This window comes from Schistocerca serialis, chromosome 7 (genome assembly GCF_023864345.2).
Source record: "Schistocerca serialis cubense isolate TAMUIC-IGC-003099 chromosome 7, iqSchSeri2.2, whole genome shotgun sequence".
Taxonomy (NCBI): Eukaryota; Metazoa; Arthropoda; class Insecta; order Orthoptera; family Acrididae; genus Schistocerca; species Schistocerca serialis.
The window spans coordinates 65075957-65099025 of record NC_064644.1 but is presented as its reverse complement, the minus strand read 5'-3'; the positions used below and the strand labels follow the sequence as shown (position 1 = coordinate 65099025).

Sequence of the window (23069 nt, the reverse complement as noted above, 5' to 3'; positions counted from 1 at the left end):
ATGAATTATTTTCTTTTTTTGGGACGAAAGGAGGAGTGGTGGGCTAAAAATAATGTCAGAACAACAGACTTGAGGAATGATGGTAACGATGCTGTAATCTAATTACTCAAATTATAGACTCCAATATACAGAGTGTGTCTCATTAATTTCCGTAGGAAACCAACAAGACATAATTTTTAAATAAGACAACAACAGAAGACCGATTACACTGGTATCGTAGTAGAGCTTGTAATGGTACTTGAATTACGTAACCATTACGGCACCTCACCTCAAGCTCTCGATACCAGCAATGTTCTACTGTGTTTCTGTAAAGTAGTTAACATATTTCTGAGACAACATTCAGATTTGATTTCATTAATGTAGAGGTACTTTGATACATCAATATGTTTATATTGCAGTGATATTATTCTTATGTGTATTCTTTCTTTTGTCACTATGATCTTTGACGTACTTGTAATTCTGATTTTTGCGCTGTAAACGGTTATTAGAGAGTCAAGTCTTGGTCGTCATGTTGAAAAGACGCATATTGTAGTCAGTTTATAAAATGTGTGTTTTATATTGTGAAGTGATGTTTTGTGAGTTACGTGACATTACAACAAAAGTAATAAAAAAGAAGTGCAACTTAAATTCGGAGTGCTGATTACTTTTTTTACATCACCATTGTGCTAACTTGCAAAAGTTTAATCTTCAAGAATGGTTTATGAAACACATCTATAAAACTTTTGAATATCGCAGAATAACACCTAGGCCTCTTTGCATCCGACCTTGGAATCATCACTACATAGATTTTCGATTGAGCCATGACTTCACAACGAGACCAGCGTGGGAAACACAAAAAAATGAGTGCCTAGTTTATCCATTATTTCATGAAATGACTTTATTAACTGTGCTATAATGACACCTGCCACATAATGTAACTTTGTTGTTGCCCGAAAATGCAGTATTTAGCAACGTGAGCAACACTACAAATCATAATTAATTTTTGACCTTTGTTGTGGTAGGGTTGTTAGAAGCTGCGGAGATGTTTTTAACTTTACCGATATTTGTGGACGTCATAGCTCTACTTATAAGGGAAGAAAGAAATCTCCTCAGAATGGGAGAGATAAAGCGTTGATTCACATGACTCCCCGTGGTTACCTGTAACAGATTAACAATCGTATCGACTGGATCTGCTTTGTACGTTAGTGAACTTGTGTTACAAACGTATCGTTAAAGTAACTGGCCCAGAATATGATTGTACATCTCTTTAATGTGATACACGCGCTAGACATCGCAAAATGGCAAGCAGCGATGAAACGATCGAAGAATGTCCTCGGAATGATAATGAACGATCAGCTTCTGAAGTTGTAACAGATATCTGACACCAAGGACATACAATAAAAGTACAAACAATTGATTACCCGGTCGCTCTGGGTAGGATAAATGCTGTCATTGTTCCAAGCTTTTAGAAGCAAATTAGGATTGGTGTTTCTGAAGTATGTTTGGACTGTTACATGTGTACGTCGATCTCCTTTCTCACGGTGACATAAACAACTATATCTTCTCGTCAGAAACTAAACACCATTCAAAGCTGTGGGTTGTAAGCGGTAAAAGAAAACGAGGTTAGAGAACACTGTACCGCTATTCAGATGTTCAAATTTTATTCGCAGACTTTACTTTATAACACATAAATTCACAAAAATTCATCATCATCTCAAGGTCAATAGTTTTCTATTATTATATGCCTAGCCAGTGAGAGCAGATTCTGTGGGAAAAATAGGTAGGGAAACATACAGGGTGTTGAGATAAATATGTGGGGCGTATAAAGTAATTCAGAGAGAACAACTTGTGATAGAGTACAATTGATCACTGTTAGGATATTTAATGATTACAGCGATACAGTACCTATGTTGTCGTGAAGAACACAAGCACTGCAATATCGTATTTATCTGCAGAATACGGACAACCGAGCTAGAATTAAAATGTCTCCCCTGTTTGGTAATTGATGTACGATTACAGTTTGTAGACTACTGGTTGACGACATGTGGAGGTTCGGGTCAGGCTATGAACTGTGCGTGGATAGCCTAATGATAAAGCGATCGCTCGCGAAATGCAGGAAATACAGGTTCGAGCCCCGGTTCTGCACAAATTATCGCTGTCGTCAGTCCATTATACAGCTGACGGTTGTCAGTATTCGCAACTGTGAATACGTTCCATGTATATAATCATTGGTTGCGCCCTTGAGAGGCATCACAGGTACGGTATGGAGTCATCGGCTCTGAGTGAAAGATGGCACGCCGAGCATATAAATATCTTTCTCTGTTTAGAGACATCCATCCTTAAGATTTTATTGTTGAAAATAATCATAACATTTTACTGCGGTAGGTAGCATGCAGCACACGTGTTTAGCAGACCCTGCTAGTACGCTGGAATCTTATCGTACCAGTGCTCGTGAATTAAATAGGACGTAGCCTGCCGTCCCAGGGAACCGTCAATTTATATCGAACTAAAGTTTCCCCACGACGCGATATATCACTATTAGACGGTTTTCGTAAAGACATTGCATCATCCTGTATACACAATATAAAACTCACTCTTGAGACAGGCGCTTCGGAAGGTGCTGATGTGAATTGTTTACTTCTATGAGAAATTGGGAACATATTAGTATTTCGATGGTACTTTTTGCAGCGCATCTCTACTAATTAGGGTTATTACCGAGAAGAATCTTCAGTTCTTGGTCTAGTGATTAGCGTAAGAGCCTCTACATCACTGCGTCCCTTGCCGAATCGGAGATTTTCTTGCTCGGGGATTTGGTGTTTCTGTTATCCTAATCATTTCGTCTCATCTTCATCGACGAACAACTTGCCGAAGTGGCGTAAAACTGAAAGACTTGCACCAGTACGCCGAAGATCCTTGACCATTTCGTTGTTTATGGAGAGGAGCAACGACGTGACACACAGTGCGGATAACTAAACTTTCATTACTTCAGAGGGCCCCCTTGAGAAACAAGTCGTGCAAGAACAATTAAACTTTGTGGAAACGGTAGAAAGGACCTGCGTACCATGTTTATGTTCCATGTGACGAATGTTGCTCCGTGAGATGACCATTTGCATCAACGACAGCTTGGAACCGCATTACACATGGCTCAACTGCTGCCCGGAACATCACAGGTGAGATGTGGGCTACCTTTCACGTTATGCTCATTCTCAACCTCCAGCGCATATTAGTGTCCCGATGATAACCTCTGTCCTATAGGTAAGCCCACAGCCTGAGATCACCCAGGTTCAAATCTAGTGATCTTGGTGGCCACGCAGTTTGGTGCAATCGGCCTGTGATTCCGTCTTCTCCAAATGTGTTACTGAATAATCGACAGAGGTGGAGCTCGGTCGTGCATCGAAACAGCTCAGTCCCGTAGAGCTGGGATCACACGTTGGCGAAACTGATGACAGTATTGTCTGCCGTTAGCATTGCATGTCCTTCGTCCTTGGGGTCCAACTTTGTCGCAGAAAAATGTGCCTTTTATGAACTTCCACCACACAGTGACGCTTTCACTATGCGACGGAATTCATGAACGATCATTGGCGGTGACGATCTCCAATTCCTAGAATTGTGTGGGATCACTAGCCTAACAAGGGTGAACTGTGCTCGATCACTCCATAAAATGTTCCTAGGTCACGGATCGTCAGCTCAGCCATTGCATGAAACTTAAGAGCGAAATCTACTCGAATGTTTGTGTCGAGAGCCGAAAGTTGGCGAGTAATGCGAAGTCTTTATGGATACCACTTCACAATTGTTTACAGAACGTGCTGAACGGCGGACCATGGAATGTTCAGTTGTTGTGACACAGCTCGTGCACTGCTTGAAATCATCCATTTCGTCCAGCATTATCAGACGTGACAATTTGTGCCGCAATTCGTCGTCGCCCTCTCCCAGGATCAGTTCGCCATTAATTCGAACTTCCCAACATATTCTTCAACTCCACTACACAAAGAAGACTTCTCCTTATTCCTTTATTTCATTTATACTCTCGAGGAACAGCGGCGCAACTGATATTGTTTTGATAAAACACTTTAGTGAATAAATCCCTGCTCACTTTGCCCAGAATCGTGTTGACTGTCTGCAACTGATGCTTTTGTTTCAACCGTACGTAACAATACCTGTATCTGCACCTAATGGCAAATAATGAAACTGGCACTTCTAATGACGCACATCACGGAACGTATAGTCTGAACATCATTCTTGAGAATTTGAGTACCTGTGCTGTAAATAAATTTCCGTCTTCACTGTCTCAAGCACAGAAAGTTTAATTACAAGTACCATTTTTATCAAAAAAGCTTATGAGAGGATCCCACACTGCTATATTAAGCTTTTAAGAAGGCTTAATTCTGAACAAATTTAACTAAAGGACAGAATTAGACGACAGTGTGGACACTGTTGTAATAACGTAACTGGCACAGTAACAGCGAGCCCGCGAGGGCGCTTTGACGTGAAAGGTCGTAGCAACGATGTTCCTCACGAATAGTGTTTTACGCGGTCACTACTCCCAGGTCCCATGTAACTGAAAATGAAAGAGTGAATTTAACAAAAAGCCAACATTTTACTTAATTCTCCTGTCTCTGTTTTGTGGAACAACTTCGAAAAAACAAAAATACCCTCGTCGAGCTGTTTGTAGTGGTAAGAATAGGTCTAAAGATAGATTGAAAATCATTAGTGTTGTCAATATTCTCTTTATTTTAACAGAACACACTGAGTTAGATTTATTAAGTATCTATTGGAAAAACATCTCCAGTTGTACTGACTGCTAAGAAACAGAATAATTTACAATCATAAAACTGTACCACATTGACCAATAGCAAACAGATTAAATACACGAATAAAACCTGTAGCATTACAACAAAAGAGCTACAGATTCTAATTCGAAACAAACTTTAAGGTTTAAAATCCAAAATAGAAATATACTCAGCAGATATTCACCACATAAGAAAAATACTGTACCGTCGGATAGTGGAGGTGTCAAAGGCAAGCAACGGAAAAAATCTGACAAAACTAATTTTAAATGGTGCGTCCCGACTGGTCCCATAGTCAGTGAGAACATTCAAGAAATTAACAGATCTTAAATATCGTAGTATGCCTAGTTCAAAAACCAACAGTGTTTAGACTTGCCTCCGCTTTTGGACACTGAGCATGCACTATCAACCAGGCACATTTCATTCAAGATGTACCAAAAAAAAAAAAAAAAAATCACAAATGGCAGCCTAATTAACAGAGAAATGTACAGAATTCAGTACAGGATTTCTCATATACACCCAACACCGCTGCACGACATTCAAAGATAAAGCAACAAGAAAAACCACTAAATAATTTGTCAATGAGTTAACGGAACCAAATCAATAAATATTGTAAGGCGGCCAAAATTTAAACACAGTTCCAAATACGGTTACGGAGCAGGAAGTTCGACTGTCAATCACAAATTGTACCAAACTCGCGCCACGTGAGCGAGGGGTAAACAAGTAATCGGCACGCGGAGCTGAGTCCTAAAATCTAAACAAACTCTTTCGGTTGGCGAACGAATCCATGTCTTACAGCATATTGAACATAACCTCTTCAATAGCACTAACGAACGCAAAATAAAGTCCTAGCTGAATGAGACCTAATAATTAAGAGAAATGGGCCCCATCCTTACAAACAATAACTTGGTAGTACAAACACCCAATAAGGCAATAAATGAAATTGTGCGCTCCAGTAGTAGTACACGCAGTGTGTGGCACGTGAACATGCTTGATGTACAAATAAGTGCTACAACTAATCCGGCACCTTATAATAGCCAACTAGGGATTGGAGACGAAACTTCGCAAACAACACCCGGACTGGACCATGAAATAAAGACACACAATTAGTAATTTAGTAACAGGGCACACGCAACATTCCTGCCTGTAGACAGAAGGGGGATCAGTAACCAGAAGTGTGATATGGAAACTGACGTGAACTTCTAACAAACAACCTGAAAACTACTAAAATAAAGACCCACTGGAAATGGCATCTATAGTTATGGCTACTGCGGTGATCGGCTCACTCGGCACACCCGATAAATCAACCCAACAAGTACAGCGTGGAGCCGGCACAAAACTTCAACACAATGTCAGTCCACCATTCGCCTGCAATTCCGGTCGGTTGCTGAAGCACACAACACGCTCATTCCCACGGTACGCGCCCACACGACCAGACGTTTGCCGGTCGCAACCAAGGTAATGATGGTTCGCAACCGCGGAACCCACCTTAGTGTGCGACGGTTGCTGCTACGCTCAGAGTCGGTAACTTAATTGCCGAGACTGTACTAGCCATCAACCGCCGGCACGATACTTCACTTCAGGTTCAAACTCGTCTGACTTACCACAAGCGAACTGTCTCGCTAAGCCACGCGAGGTGGCTTCGCTGTTAGAGGTGCCATTTCATGAATTGCGAGGCCCCTCCGCCGGAGGTTCGAGTCCTCCCTTGGGCACGGGTGTGCGTGTTGCCCTTAGCGTAAGTTAGTTTAAGTAGTGTGTAGGGACCGATGACCTCAGCAGTTTGGTTCATTAGGAACTCACACACATTTGAAAATTTTGTCTCGCCTTCCCGGCCTCGCTGTCGCTGTCTCTCTCCACCAATCTCAGCGCGAACCACGCCCTGCTAAGGCAAAGATGTTCTACTAGAGACTATGGCGCAACCTATCGATCGCACAACGGATCATACAAGGCAAAATTTTTATCGATTCTCCTTCGTTGTTTGATAGAACAATACCATAAAAGAAACTTTATTACCGAAAAGCACGAAATTGTGGATATTATAGGGTGTCAATTCATTTAGTTACTCTGTTTTCGGTTCACAATGTCATCATGAGTCTGTGATCAGACTGCCTTATAATTACAACAAAACTAAGGATGGGGCTATAGACACGGAGACGGTTGTTAAGTTGTCAACAACTGTCGTATGAGAACATTGTCGAAGAGTCTCTTACAGATCTCAAAGACATTCTGGTCATATGTAAATGCTGTTAATGCTCACAACGTCGGTGGTCAGATACTCATGGACGAGACAGCTACTAATAATAATGGTAGCAAAGGAAAGACAGAAACGCTGAAATCTGTTTTCATATAATCATCTCTAAATGAAAATCCAGGAATATTGTCCAAATTACACGAACAACTGCAAATATGAGCGACATAGATACTAGAACCAGTTGTGTTCAGAAACAGGGGAAATTGTTAAAATTGAGCAAAGCTCTAGGGCCCGACGGAATCTCTGTCATATTCTATACCGAATTTTCGGTTAAGTTAGCGCCGCTTTAACCATAGTCTACTGAACATCCTTCGAACAAAAAATCGTGAACAGAAGCTGGAAGAAAGCACAGGTCACACCCGTCTACTTGAAGGGTGGCAGAAATGATCCACTATACTACCGTGCAATTTTATCGATATGCATTTCTTATAAAATCTTATAACATATTCTGACCTCGAACGTAATGAGATATAAAGAACAGAATCACCTCCTCCGTTCCAACCAACTTGGATTCCGAGAATATCGATCAAGTGAGACACAACTCTGACTTATCTCACATGAAATCCCGAAAGTGATGGATCAGGGCAGTCAGGTAGATTGAGTATTTCTCAATTTTCGGAAAGCATTTGACACGATACCACAATTACTTTTACCATCGCAAGCAGATTATGGTATATTATGCGAAATTTATGAATAGATTGAATGAGGGCCTAGCTTGCTAGTTTGGATGGAGAGACATCGGCAATTGAAGAAGTAACTCATGATGTGCCCCAAGAAAGTTTGGCGGGACACTTGCTGTTCTATACTAATAACCCTGCGAGTAATATCAGTGGCCAATTCAGAAGTTTTGCCGGGATGCACTTGACTATAATTAAAGACAGACTAAAAAAGTTGCGTAAATAGTCAGTAGGATCTTGATAGGATTTCAGAGTTGTGCAACTACAAGAAACTTTCTTTAAATGCTTAAAAATATTAAATTGTGTCTTCATAAAGAGAGAAAACATGGCAACAAATGGCTACATTATCACTGAGTCACGACTGAAATCTGTCAGCTCCTACAAATATCTAGATTTAACGATCTGTAGCTAAATCAGGTTGGAGACTTCGGTTTGTTGGTAGACAACCAGGGAAATGCAATCAGTCTACAAAGAAGATAGTTTACAAATACTTGTGCGACACATCGTAGAATACAGCTAAAGTGTGTGACACGTTGACGTTGACGAGCAGCAACTCAAATCATCTTAATCTCATTTGACTCGTGGGAGAGTGACACAAAGGCGTTGATGAAACTGAATTGGAAAAACTTGAAGATAGAGGCAAACTATCCCCAGAATGCCCACTTACAAAGTTTCATGGACCAACTTTAAATGATTAGTCAACGAATATATTGTGACTTTCTCCGTATCGATATCTTGCGGATCGTGAATGTAAATCATATGAATCGTAATGCACGTAGAGACATTTAACTGTCACATTTATCGCGCTCCATACGTGAATGGAAATGGAATAATCCGTAATACCTGGCACGATAGAAAGTGTTCTCTGCTGTGTACCTCACAGTAGGGTGCAGAGTGTGAAGGTAGATGTCTTGTAGGTACTGTAGGACATTCACAGTGTTGTACTTTTAATTTATGTAAGAACAGCAAAATGGTAAAACGTTCAGCATAACTTATATCGTCCCCGGGCAGACAAAAAGAACGATCTGCTGAACACGATGAGGCGTGAATTTAAAAAAAATTATTTTGTTTTTCCTATATCGATATATCACGTATGCCTTGAAATTCAATTTTTTTCCCATGGTTGATTCAATACCGGCTAAAACATAGTCTGAACTACAGTTTAGTAGTTAAAGGCGACAGACTAACAGTGGTCTGAAGATGTCCATTAACACGGCACAAATAGAGAGTGAAGGAGAATTGCAAAGCGAGCACTGCTCTTTAGTAAAGGAGCGTTACGGAGATGAGCAACACTTAATGAAACCCCAGTAAAATAAATGAGTCATTCGTAGCAGGGGGCTTTCCAGATTACCTAACCAGTTGAGAGTTGTGTCTTTACTATAGAAAAGTAATACAGATCACGCAGGAACCTACATTTCCAGTTGATGGCTGGCATCGTTAACAAAACAAATACTACCACTTACAAAAATGAATGAAATTAGAAGAATATTTAATACAAATCTCTATGTGCACCTCATTTTGCGTTCCTAAGTGGTAGAAGTAGAGAACCAGCCTCAGTACGACTTCTAGAACTGTATCTGATGATCTAGACACGGATAAATGAGTCAAGGCCGTACATTTAGATCAGTCCTAGATTTTTCCATACTGCAGAGCGTAAGAGCCTACTAAATAACCTACAGTTATTACGAATACGAGATGTCCGATCATATCTAGCACACGAAGAGAAAAGTATGCGGGTTAATACGGACTTCAGATAAGGCCATTATTTGGTAATAGAGGAATTCATCAGGATAACATAACTAGGACCAATATTTGTGCACGACATATGTCGATTTCTTTCGCAGTAGCATTACTCATAGAGAGAAATTCTCTTTGCTGAGGGCTGCTACATTTTAGTCCCTGAAGAAGCAAGAGAATTCTTTGTAGTAAAAGCAAATAAAACCCCCAAAAACGTTCCGAATTGGTCGACATAAATGCAGTTTCTTTGAACATAAAGAAAATAAATATCGTAAATTTCACTTTGGAGGGGGAAAGTTACTCTTCCAAAGAGCAAAAGAAACAAAGTTTGTAGGAATAAATCTTTATTTTCAGTAAAAGTGGTAAGAACACACAAAGATATCTGCAAAGAGAATGATGTCAGTATGTTACGCTCTTAGAGTCCTGTCATCAGTGGGTAACTGTCATTTCCTTTTATTTACATACTATTCGTACACACACTAAATTCTTAGCTGTGATTTCTTCTGAGTGGCACAGATGGAGGAAGTATTAACAGTTCTCTAACCATATAAGAGATCCACAGGAATAAGAAACAAAAATATTAGTCGGACCCATTATAAAAAAAGTGTTCAAAGCATTTTCGGCTTTAACAGCAACATGTAAGTACGTTTACCAATCATTTATGCATATAAAGATAAATCATGATAATTATTGCAAATAACTATTAGGTCTACGAATATGGAAATTTTAGAATGAACTTTCATTTACAGATATAGTATAATCGTACAATTGTAAACACCATTTTCGTCCAAGGAATAAAATCGTACAAATAACTTAGGTGATTAAAGTGTCGTTAACACAAAGTTATATAAAAAGAAAGCACTACCTACTAAGCAGCATAATCCACACAGTAAAGGACTGACTAGATGACGGGGTAGGTGTTTGGTAAAGACTGTAATACGAGTAGGTAATAGCAAAACACCTCTGTCATTATGGAACACATTTCCGCACTTGCTTCCCTGGAAAACCTTACACCAGAAATCTCAAGTAGATAATACTATCTTACTCCTGAGCACAAAAGTTTGGCCATTACGGAATGATGTTGATTAAGTTTTCCAGGTAGTCAAGGTGGAAATTTGAGTACACAAAATGAAACCAATGATTGTGATCATAATACTGATGTTGATGGTAAGAAGCTCCATGGTACACAAAACGAGTCAGATCGGTGTTGCAGAAGCGACGAAAAAAACATGCCAAATTTAAAAGAACGCAAAATCCCCTACATTGGCAAGATTTTGCAGAAGTTAGAAATATAGCGTGTGCCTCAATGCAAGATGCTTTTACTAATTTCCACGACGAAACTCTGTCTCAGAACTGGCAGAAAACCCAAAGAGATTTTGGTCATATGTAAAGTGACACCAGTGGCAAGACGCAAACAGTACCTTCACTGCGCGAGAACAACTGTGAAGTCACTGATGACAGTGCCACTAAAGCAGAGTTATTAAACACGGTTTCCCGAAACGCCTTCACCAAAGAAGACGACGTAGATATTCCGGAAATCCAATCAAGAACATCATCGAATATGAGAAACATAGAAGTAGATATGCATCGTGTAAGAAAATCACTTAATGAAGGCAAGGTTTCCGGTCCAGACTGCATACCAGACAGGTTCCATTCAGAGTATGCTGATGCAATAGCTCCGTGCTTAGCAGTTATAAACTACCGCTCGATTAACAGGAAGGTCCGTACCTAAAGGCTGGAAAATTGCTCAGGTAACACCAATATCGAAAAACAGAAATAGGAGTAATCCGCTAAATTACAGGCCCATATCACCAACGTCGATTTGTAGTAGGGTTTTGGAACATATACTGTCTTCGATATTATGAATTACATCAAAGAAAATGATTTATTGACACATAGCACGGATTCAGGATACATCGTTTTTGCGATACACAACTATCTCTTTATACTCATGAAGGTATGAGTGCTATCGACAGGAGATGTCAAATTGACTCCATATTTTTAGATTTCCAGAAGGCTTTCTAACCAAACTGTGTGCCTATGGAATATTGCCTTAGTTGTGCGACTGGATTCGTGATTTCCTGTCAGAAAGGACACAGTTAGTAGTAATAGACGGAAAGTCATCGAGTAAAACAGAAGTAATATCTGGCATTCCCCAAGGAAGTCTGATGGGTCCTCTCTTGTTCCTGATCTATATTAAGGACCTTGGAGACAATCTTAGATTATTTGCAGATGTTGCTGTCATTTACCGTCTTTTAAAGTCATCAGATGACCAAAACTAACTGCAAAATGATTTACATACAACATCTGCGTAGTGCGGAAAGTGGCAATTGACCCTAAATAAAGATAAGTGTGAAGTTATTTACATGAGTTCTAAAAGAAACCCCCTAAATTTTGCTTACGCGGTAAGACACACAAATCTGAAGGCTGTAAATTCAACTAAATACTTAGGGATTACAATTACAAATATCCTAAATTGAAACGATCACATAGATAATGTTTTGGGTAGAGCAAATCATGGCAGAACACTTAGAAGGTGCAACAGATCCACTAAAGGGACTGCTTACACTAAACTTGTCCGCCCTATTCTGGAGTATTGCTGTACGGTGTGGGATCCGCATCAGATGGGACTGACATATAATATCGAAAAAGTTCAAAGAGAGGCGTCTCGTTTTGTTTTATAGCGAAATAGGTGAGATAGTATCACAGGCGTGATACGTGAATTGAAGTGGCAATCATTAAAACAAAGGCGTTTTTCGTTGCGACGGGATCTTCTCATTAAATTACAATCACCAGTTTTCTCCTCCGATAGCGAAACATTCAGTTGGAACCCACCTACATAGAGAGAATTCGTCACGATAAAATAAGAGAAATCAGGGCTCGCACAGAGAAATCTAAGTGCTCGTTTTTCCCGCGCGCCGTTCGAGAGTGGAACCGTAGAGAATCAACTTGAAAGTGGTTCATTAAAGCCTCTTCCAGGCACTTTATTGTGAATGGTACAGTAATCACGTAGATGTAGATGTAAAATAGTGTATGTACAGTGTGGGTAACGCGTTCAGCGATAAGCGTTAAAAATGAGTGGACTATCAGCACCAGCTCGTTACATTATAAAATACCTCCTTGACAAGGATATATAAGCAACATAGCATTGTAAGCGAGATATAAGCTGAACGAGATTTCAACATAATGGCTTTTTGTTCTGGAGGATGAAGATTTTAATAAATTTGTGGGGCATCTTTACGAAGGGCCTCGTGGTTTCCTCAAATTACTTCAGGCAATATCAGGATTTATCCAACTAAAGGGGTAGAGCCTACTCCCTATCCCATCCTTGTCAAACTTCACATATCAGTACGTAATTAACTTCATACACGAAATAATGACAATTTTATGAAAAGGATAGTTGCTACTCACCTTATAGCAAACATGCAGCGTCACATATAATCACAACAAAACACTGTCAATCAAAGCTTTCTGCCAAACAGGTCTTCATCAGAGTTGGACAACATACACACACACACACACACACACACACACACACACACACACACACACACACACACACACACACACACAGATATATATGTCTGTGTGTGTGTGTATGTTGTCCAACTCTGATGAAGACCTGTTTGGCAGAAAGCTTTGTTTGTCAGTATTTTGTTTTGATTATATGTGAAGCAGCATATATATATATATACCCATCTGACAACCACATGACCAAAGTCTCTGGCTACCAAGTCCAGACTAGATTCACACATGAATTTTTCTGTTTCTCTTAAACAGATATTCCATGACATGTCCATTATTCTAGTATACTGCTAATACGACTACCGCACCTACATAGTCTTAATGGCCCCAAATCTAGAATTTAGGCGGAAGTCCGCAAGAAAGTTGTCGTTACAGTTTCTGTGTATCCCAGTGTGTGGCATCAGATGTGAGCGCTGCTAAGGGTTACAGCCACTTCCTTTACAGTTGTTCATGAGGGGCATGGCGCAAGTGATTATTCACTGTCAGCAGCACTAGTGAGTGCTTACGTTGCTGACACCGCACCACCACCACTTGTGTTATAGCAGGCTGTACTGGTTCCTCTGTACACTTTTACCGCTTGTTGTTATCTTATTCGTCGCCAGTGACGGCCACACTTGAGTCGAGAACATTAACAATATCTATACTAACGACATAACCAAAAACCGTCCCGTCTAACTGTTTGTGTGTTTGAACAATCGACGTCCAAAATTACTACACGAATTTTCATGGGGTTTGCACAGTTGACTTGAGTGTAGCATAATGAATGATTTATTTATTCAGAATCGTATCACAGGAAAAATATATGGTAATTTAACGTTATATAAATGTAAATGTTTTTTTGTCAGTTACCTTTTCGTGACTAAGTCGTTGAACCGAGTTTCAATGAAATTTGGCATGGAGATATGGTGAATATCAAGGTAGAACGCAGCCTGCTTTCGGAAGTGTGTACTATATTTGATGATATTTTGAATACTACCTCAATTATGGAATATCTGTCCACTTTGCAAGTTCTATTTGTCATTTTACATTCGGAATTTATCATATTTGTTAAAACATTTTTGTTGGTTAACATGCTCTACACAACACTACATTACGTAATGAATACAATACTTATGAAATCCTCAAAGTGTTTCATCCACACTACCATACCATAATATAATATATACGAAAGTAATTCTGTTACGTACACAACTAATCCGCTGCGACAGTGACGACGAAAGTTGGTACGGTGATAACTTGAACTCTGAGGAAGAACAACGGCTACCTAAGAAAGTAAAAGAAGAAAAGTCGACAGTTGAAAGGGTGAGGTATGGGAGCATAAACGATGATAGAAAATTACTAAATTGTTTTATAATGTACACGTTGTATAGTGTATAGCTACTTCTGTAGCATGATGCACAGATGCGCGCACCTGCCCACGGCCGTCTGCCGGCTCCACTCAGCAGCAACGCTGTATGCGTTAATGTTGTTTTGTGTTGGGGCAGCTTTAGGAGGGTGGGGTGCATCTATGCGTCGTGCTACGCTTACCGAAACAAGCAGACACGTGAAAGCACCTGGTGTTATTGCACGTACAACAGTTTACTTACTTACCATCGCTCATTACAAAGAAACAACTGACGTGCCAGCGTATCCACGAGTAAAGATAGAGTAGAAATACAAAAAACTAAATGTTCTATATCAGAATATGTAGACATTTTAAAAATTGTTAAGATGAGCTATCGAGTTTCTAAGATTTAGTTAAAATCAGTCACTTGGACGACTGGAAGATGTTTACAATTACACAGCTGTTCACCTGCACAATACAAAAAATCTCCACATAGCCCTTTATTAAAACTATTTTCTTTTAATTTTTAGTCTTCTCCTGTCAGACAGTGTCATAGGTTCCCAAAAGTCAAACATACATTACATAGAGCGGATAGGCAAAATAATGTGAACACCTGTACTTACTTCGGAGTGCTTTCGTAATAAGGGATTAGACCCACATTTGACAGTAATACAGCTGCGATTCTTCTGGGAATACTGATATGCAATTATTTTATGGTCTCCAGTGGAATGCTACGCCACCCGTCGATCAGAATCCCTTCTATCTCCTTTAGTGACAAGGGAGGCGGAAATCTTCTCCAGAATCTGCACTCCAATATCATCCAAAAGGGTTCGATAGTGCTAAGGTCCGGGGTCTGTGCTGGCCAGGGAAGTCGCTGCACATCAGTTGCATGCTCCTCATATCACGATTGTACTGTCCTGGCTGTGTGAATGGGGCATTATCGTCCTAAAATATTGCATCGTTCTTGGGGAGCAACATTTGAATCATGGGCTGCACCTGATCGCCTGAAGTGTTCACATAATCTTTGGCTGTAACACGGCCTTTGAGAATTGTGATGGGACCAGCAGAATACCATGATATGGCTGCCCACACGATCACACTTAAACCTCCATGTTTGTTGTTTTTGTTGTGATCATCAGTCCTGAGATTGGTTGGATGCAGCTCTCCATGCTACTCCCATTCCCCCCCCCCTTCTCCTACTGTTTCCTCGTAATCCCTTGTTGTTGTTGTTGTTGTGGTCTTGAGTCCTGGGACTGGTTTCATGCAGCTCTCCATGCTACTCTATCCTGTGCAAGCTTCTTCATCTCCCAGTACCTACTGCAGCCTACGTCCTTCTGAATCTGCTTAGTGGATTCATCTCTTGGTCTCCCTCTACGATTTTTAACCTCCACACTGCCCTCCAATACTAAATTGGTGATCCCTCGATGTCTCAGAACATGTCCTACCAACCGATCCCTCCTAGTCAAGTTGTGCCACAAGCTCCTCTTCTCCCCAATTCTATTCAATACCTCCTCATTAGTTATGTGATCAACCCATCTAATCTTCAGCATTCTTCTGTAGCACCGTATTTCGAAAGCTTCTATTCTTTTCTTGTGTAAACTATTTATCGTCCACGTTTCACTTCCATACATGGCTATACTCCATACAAACACTTTCAGAAACGACTTCCTGACACTTAAATCCACACTCGATGTTAACAAATTTTCCTTCTTCAGAAACGCTTTCCTTGCCATTGCCAGTCTACATTTTATATCCTCTCTACTTCGACCATCATCAGTTATTTTGCTCCACAAATAGCAAAACTCATTTACTACTTTAAGTGTCTCATTTCCTAATCTAATTCCCTCAGCATCACCCGACTTAATTCGACTACATTCCATTATACTAGTTTTGCTTTTGTTGATGTTCATCTTATACCCTCCTTTCAAGACAGTTTCCATTCCGTTCAACTGCTCTTCCAAGTCCTTTGCTGTCTCTGACAGAATTACAGTGTCATCGGCGAACCTCAAAGTTTTTATTTCTTATCCATGGATTTTAATTCCTACTTCGAACTTTTCTTTTGTTTCCTTTATTGCTTGCTCAATATACATACTGAATATCGGGGATAGGCTGCAACCCTGTCTCACTCCCTTCCCAACCACAGCTTCCCTTTCGTACCCCCTTTCATACATCCTTTAATGTCCCAGAAAGTGTTCTTTCAATCGATCCCTTCAGTTAGTCAAGTTATGCCACAATTTATTTTCTCCCTATTGCCGTTCAGTTACCTCTGTAATCTTCAGCATTGTTCTTTAGCACCACAGTCCCAAAGCTTCTGTTTGCGTCTAAAGTGTTTACCTTCCACATTTCACTTCCGCACAGTCCTACTCTCCAGGCAAATTCAGAACACAGCCGAGCCTGAAGAGATACACTGTGACTTTTGTAGTCGCTACATATCTTGGATCTTCTGGTTGTCGTACTGTTCACGGGGAATTATGTCGACTCCTGGATGTCGCAGGAGATTTTCACACTTTTCTGCAGTCCAAATGAACGTGAAGCCTCACAGAATAGTGTCCTCAGTATCACCTGCTCATACAGTGCTTATCGGGGGAGAGTTCCACAATCAACCACTCGAAAGCTGACCCTTCGTTACGCTTTCTCCAGTTAACGTAAAAGACATTTCATTCAATTTTAGTTATGTCAGTCATCATGATCCGAGATCTGCCCTAGGGCATACCTTCACATGTAGCTCTCCATGCACTCCTGTCATTTGCTACCCTCTTCGTTTCTTCAACAGTGTTTCATAAACTTAAACTATCCTCCATCTGGTACCCTCTGTGTATTCTCCTTCTTCTCTCGTTCACCGATCTTTCCATAGCATACATTCAATCTCCAAGTGAATTGTGTTTTCTCTTCCTGATTACCTTTGAAATTTTTCTCTCTTCCCCCCACTCTTACTCCGGGGAGATCGGTTTGGGTTCCAGAGAAACGTAAACACACACAAGGGAATACTGATCCTACGACTATTTCTTAAAACAGGTAGAGAAAAGGCAAAATTACATTTATAGCTTCTCTAGATATGGAGAGAGCTTTTGACATCGTTGACTGGAATACAGTATTTGACATACTGAAAGTAACTGTGATAAAATGCAGGGAGTAAAGGGTTACGTATAAGTTATACAGAAGCGAGACGACAGTTGTAACAGTCGGAATGTATGAAAAGGCAGCGGTGATTGGGAAGGAAGTGATACAAGGTGGTAGCCTATCTCCGATGTTACTCTATCTGTACAATGAGCAAGCAGTAAAAGTGAATCAAAGTAAAAACTGGAGAAGGAATTTGAGTTCAGGGAGAAGAAACAAAAACTTTCAGATTTCCTGATGACATTGTAATCCTGTTCTCAACAGGAAACGTCTTGGAAGAGCCGTTGAACGGAATGGACATTGTCTGGAAGGGAGGATATAAGGTGGACATTAACAAAAGTGAAACAAGGGTAAGGGAATATAGCAGAATTAAATCAGGTGATACGGAGAGAAATAGATGAGATTTCCCGTTTGGGCATTAAAATCAATGTTGCTGGCAGAAGCAAAGAGAAAATGAAATGCAGACCTATCGAAGACTCAGCACGCTCGATGCCAACAGTACCGACGCGGTCGATCTCAGAGTAAACCCTCAGTCACTGAGGCTGCCGGAGGCGCCACCTTGCAGAAATTCAAAGTGGCGGCCGCTGGCGCCGGAACCGAACCGTCACAGAAGGAAGGAAGAAAATAGGTAGACAAAGTGAGAAATGAGAAAGCGCTCAGAGGAGTGGGGGGAAGAGAGAGACATTTCAAGGTAAAGAAGAAGAGGAAACACAATTCGCTTGGAGACTGAATGTATGCTATGGAAGGATCGGTGAACGACAGAAGAAGGTGAAAAGATGAATACGCAGAAGGTACCAGGTGGAGGGCAGTTTAAGGAAAGGAAACATGTTTTAGGAAACGAAGAGGGTAGCAAATGACAGGAGTGCATGGAGAGCTACATGTAGAAATTTGTCCTAGGGCAGAACTCGGATGATGTTGAAGATGAAGATGATGACTGGCATAACTAAATTTGAAGAAAATGTCTTTTTACGTTAACTGGAGAAAGCGTAACGAGGGGGTCAGCTTTCGACTGGTTGAGTGTGGAACTCTCCCCTGATAAGCACTGTATGAGTAGGTGATACTGAGGACACTATTCCTGTGAGGCTTCACGTTCATTTGGACTGCAGAAAAGTGTGAAAATCTCCTGCCACATCCAGGAATCGACATAATTCCCCGTGAACAGTATTACAACCAAAAGATCCAAGATACGTAGTGACTACAAAAGTCACTGTGTTTCTCTTCAGGCTCAGCAGCGTTCAACCTGAAGTTGAGAAAAACACTGATAATTACTGCTAGAGCGAGTGAGAATCTTGTAATGAATAGTAACCTGTACCCAGATTCCAGGAGGAGGCAAGTGCTCTCTCTTCCTTCACCTTCTCCCTCCCCCTTTCCCACCCCCTCCCATATACCTGCAACAACTGCGAAAAAGGAAAACATAGAAAATTGTTATTAGGAAGACAATTGCTACAATATGAAGCGATATTACAATACGTTTTGCAACAGGAAATGTACATAAAAGAAATCAGGGGAGATAATGTTGTGTGAAAGTAGCGGCACTATGCATTTAATCTACACCACTATATGAAGACAAGTCTTTGTTTAACGTTGTTGCCAGAAATCTCAAAAAGTTGTAGACCTATGTACTTCAGATTTTTTGCATGGTACTCTAATGACCATTCAGACAGACGTAGACTGTAAATATTTTTTAAACAATGTAAGGGTTTTCTTTTAAACTGAATGTGAGAACAAAAATTCTGTGCTATGCTAAGTTGTGAACATGTGCTGCATCGTTTTCCTTCTCGCAGTTCGTTTTAACTATGATAGCAGGCCATTTGAACCATTGGACAATCATTGTTTTTCCCTTCTGAATTCTTTCTCCATATATTGAAATAGGTCTTTTCGGAGTTTGTCATTACCATTTCTGGAATTTGTACGTGCTGTGGATGTCTGAAACGGTAAACGACATTTCTGAATAGCAGTGCCCCTGGAAGATGTCCTTGTTTATCTGACCTCTCCTTGGCAACGAAGAGCGTGGGAGCTCTATCGTTAGATGGTAGTGAAACTGACTCAGAGCGGAGGACTCTTGGCAATGTAGACGTAAAGTTAGGTGCATCTGTCTTTAGTAAAAAGATTTGTGTTTCGATATTATGAAACAGAGCAGAAAGATTCGATTAGTGACTCAGAATAAACAATATGTAAGGATATTCAAAAACAAATGAAGAGAAATAAAGGTAATATTTTTTATTTAACGGCACTGCAGTCACGCATAGTTAGGATCATTTGCTGAATGAGACATCCCTATAAGGGAAAATTAGATTTTTCCCTAAAGATTGAGTAATTTTCACTGTAAGGTATTTTCAACGTTTATTAATGATTTGTGAGAGTAAGACTTTGATATCAATGTTAATGAGTGTTGTACAATGAATTTCATACAGTTATCACAGGCCAACGAAAAATGTTTTTCGAAAAACTTTTTTTTACTTTGATAGCTAATCTTTATAGAGCTTTATGAGCTGAATCCCAATCTAGCCTTATCTTTTTTGTATCACCCATAGTTTTCGAGCAATATGCTTTTTACTATACGGTATAAAATTTCTGTGCTATACAGTAAATGGGGAAATTAGTGACACACTTTGTTACAACATAAGCATGGTTTATATTTAGAGTAGGATACTTAAAAAATGGTTCAAATAGCTCTGAGCACTATGGGACTTAACATCTATGGTCATCAGTCCCCTAGGACTTAAAACTACTTAAACTTAACTAACCTAAGGACATCACACAACACCCAGTCATCACGAGGCAGAGAGAATCCTGACCCCAAGGATACTTAAAACAATGATATGTGTAAATAGAGCTCACACTTGTGAGCTGGAATTGGTTTGTATTTTCTTTCTCTTTTTTCTTTGAAGCTTCTTGTGTGGCTTATTCTACGATGAGTCACTTGCTGAACTTCTCTGTGAAGTGACCAACAGTAGTCCCCCCTCACGTTTGTGTTCCAGCGGCCTTGGTAGCATTTTTCCATCACTTTAATGTCCTGGTGAAAACGCTCTCCTTGCTCCTCACTAACATCTCCCTTATTGTCCGGGAAGTAATCAAGGTAACTGTTCAAAAAGTGAACTTTCGGGCTCATTAAATATCTTAATAATAGACACATATTCTGGGTCTCTTTCATGTACTAGGAACTTTGTAACGACTTTCTTTAATGATACCCATGCCTCTTTCTCATTTAATGTCACTGTACATTCAAAGTTAACATCAAACATCAATTTTCTAATTTCAGGCCCGACGAAGACGCCTTCTTTTAGTTTAGCTTTCTGAAAGGTGTAGAAACTTTTCGCAGAGGTACTTAAACATGGTCCATCTTTAGGCAAAGCATTTACAAACTGTTTCGTTAGGCCCAACTTTATATGTAGATGTTGAAGGAGTACGTTTTTTGAATCTACATGGTTTTTGCATTGAAAGGTCTTCTCACCAGGTTTTAAAGACTCCCTCACAAGCCAGTTCTTTCTGCACCAGTGGAACTGCAATATAAAGGCTTTTTTCTCCTTTTTGGACGATTTTCTCAGATCTTCAACACACACATAACATACCTTATGTGGCGCCCAAGATTTATCTTGATCACCAAGTATAGATTCAAAGTAAGATAGATAAACCTTTTTCACAAAGTCTGTAATGTTTCTTTAGTGTTTTTTTAATCACAAATTCACCACAAACGTAACAAAAACTGTCAGCAGATTTTTTACAACCACGATTAGACATTGTACTGAGCACATGTACAGGAAACGGGAAAGTGAGGTTAGGTTGACGATAAACAAAACACTATAAGTTAACAGAAAAATAGACTAGACCATTTTTACCAGCAAATGTTTTTCAGCAGTGCTACGTCATATACATCCATCACACCTCCTTTTTGTATTTTAACTATGTAAAAGCTGTTAAGTTCTGTAAATTCGCTTAATTTAATGTATTTCACTGTAAAATGTGAAAAATTTTGGGTGATGCTGTTTTTTAAGTATCATATTTTTAGTTCCCACCCTAAAAAACATAAGAATGAGGCATTTCAGCAAAATAGTTTTTCCATCGTTGGCCTATATTAGTAATATATTAGACATTTCGAAAACAGTTTGTTAATGGAGTATTTCACCTAGCAGCATTGTTCCCATCTTTAGTCTAAGTAATTTTTATTTACAGGAGTTTGTCACTCAGTGATACGTATAAAACAGTTTGCTTGTTGTCTGGGGCATTACACTAAGCTTTCTGTAACTGTAGTTAGAAATCTGTAGCTGGCGCAAAGAGATCACCAAGCAACGAGTTTCCAATCAATTACATTACAAGGTAAGATATTTCCGTTTCAGGAACAGTCTGCTATGAAAATTATCAACGTACAGCGGTCATTTCATGAACAGCATTATTAGACATATTATCAACGCACAGGGACCACTTAGTTTAATTAAAGAGATTAACAGTGAAGTTCAGGATTTAATCAATTTGCTCATTTATAGAAGGATTATATAACAGAGCCAAAATCATGTTTTATTCTCGCAGGCAGATATATTTTGTTTCTCTCGCAGGTGCATGAGGTGACCCAAAACCAAACAATATCAAAGGTACAACCAACTGAACGAGCCAGTTAAAAGTGAAAGGAAACTTTCAATAGATAGCTTTAAATTAAAATTATATACACAATTAGTCCAGAGGAAACTTTCAATGTACATTTTTAAACAAAAAATGTATATTCTATTACGCGCTGTTTCGCTTTCCTTCTTAGAACCGGTATTAACAAAAAACAGGAAATATAGGTTTATGAATTATCGGCTTGTTATTACAGGGTGTTTCAAAAATGACCGGTATATTTGAAACGGCAATAAAAACTGAACGAGCAGCGATAGAAATACACCGTTTGTTGCAATATGCTTGGGACAACAGTACATTTTCAGGCAGACAAACTTTCGAAATTACAGTAGTTACAATTTTCAACAACAGATGGCGCTGCGGTCTGGGAAACTCTATAGTACGATATTTTCCACATATCCACCATGCGTAGCAATAATATGGCGTAGTATCTGAATGAAATAACCCGAAACCTTTGACAACGTGTCTGGCGGAATGGCTTCACATGCAGATTAGATGTACTGCTTCAGCTGTTCAATTGTTTCTGGATTCTGGCGGTACACCTGGTCTTTCAAGTGTCCCCACAGAAAGAAGTCACAGGGGTTCATGTCTGGCGAATAGGGAGGCCAATCCACGCTGCCTCTTGTATGTTTCGGATAGCCCAAAGCAATCACACGATCATCGAAATATTCATTCAGGAAATTAAAGACGTCGGCCGTGCGATGTGGCTGGGCACCATCTTGCATAAACCACGAGGTGATCGCAGTGTCGTCTAAGGCAGTTTGTACCGCCACAAATTCATGAAGAATGTCCAGATAGCGTGATGCAGTAATCGTTTCGGATCTGAAAAATGGGCCAATGATTCCTTTGGAAGAAATGGCGGCCCAGACCAGTACTTTTTGAGGATGCAGGGACGATGGGACTGCAACATGGGGCTTTTCGGTTCCCCATATGCGCCAGTTCTGTTTATTGACGAAGCCGTCCAGGTAAAAATAAGCTTCGTCAGTAAACCAAATGCTGCCCACATGCATATCGCTGTCATCAATCCTGTGCACTATATCGTTAGAGAATGTCTCTCG

The 23069-nt window shown here is 40.0% G+C and overlaps 1 pseudogene; it reads left to right on the top strand.

The window, feature by feature from the left end:
• Window positions 1-3119: 3119 nt before the first annotated feature.
• LOC126412886 (thymosin beta-like) overlaps window positions 3120-23069 on the top strand; it is a 119928-nt pseudogene continuing 99978 nt past the window's right edge.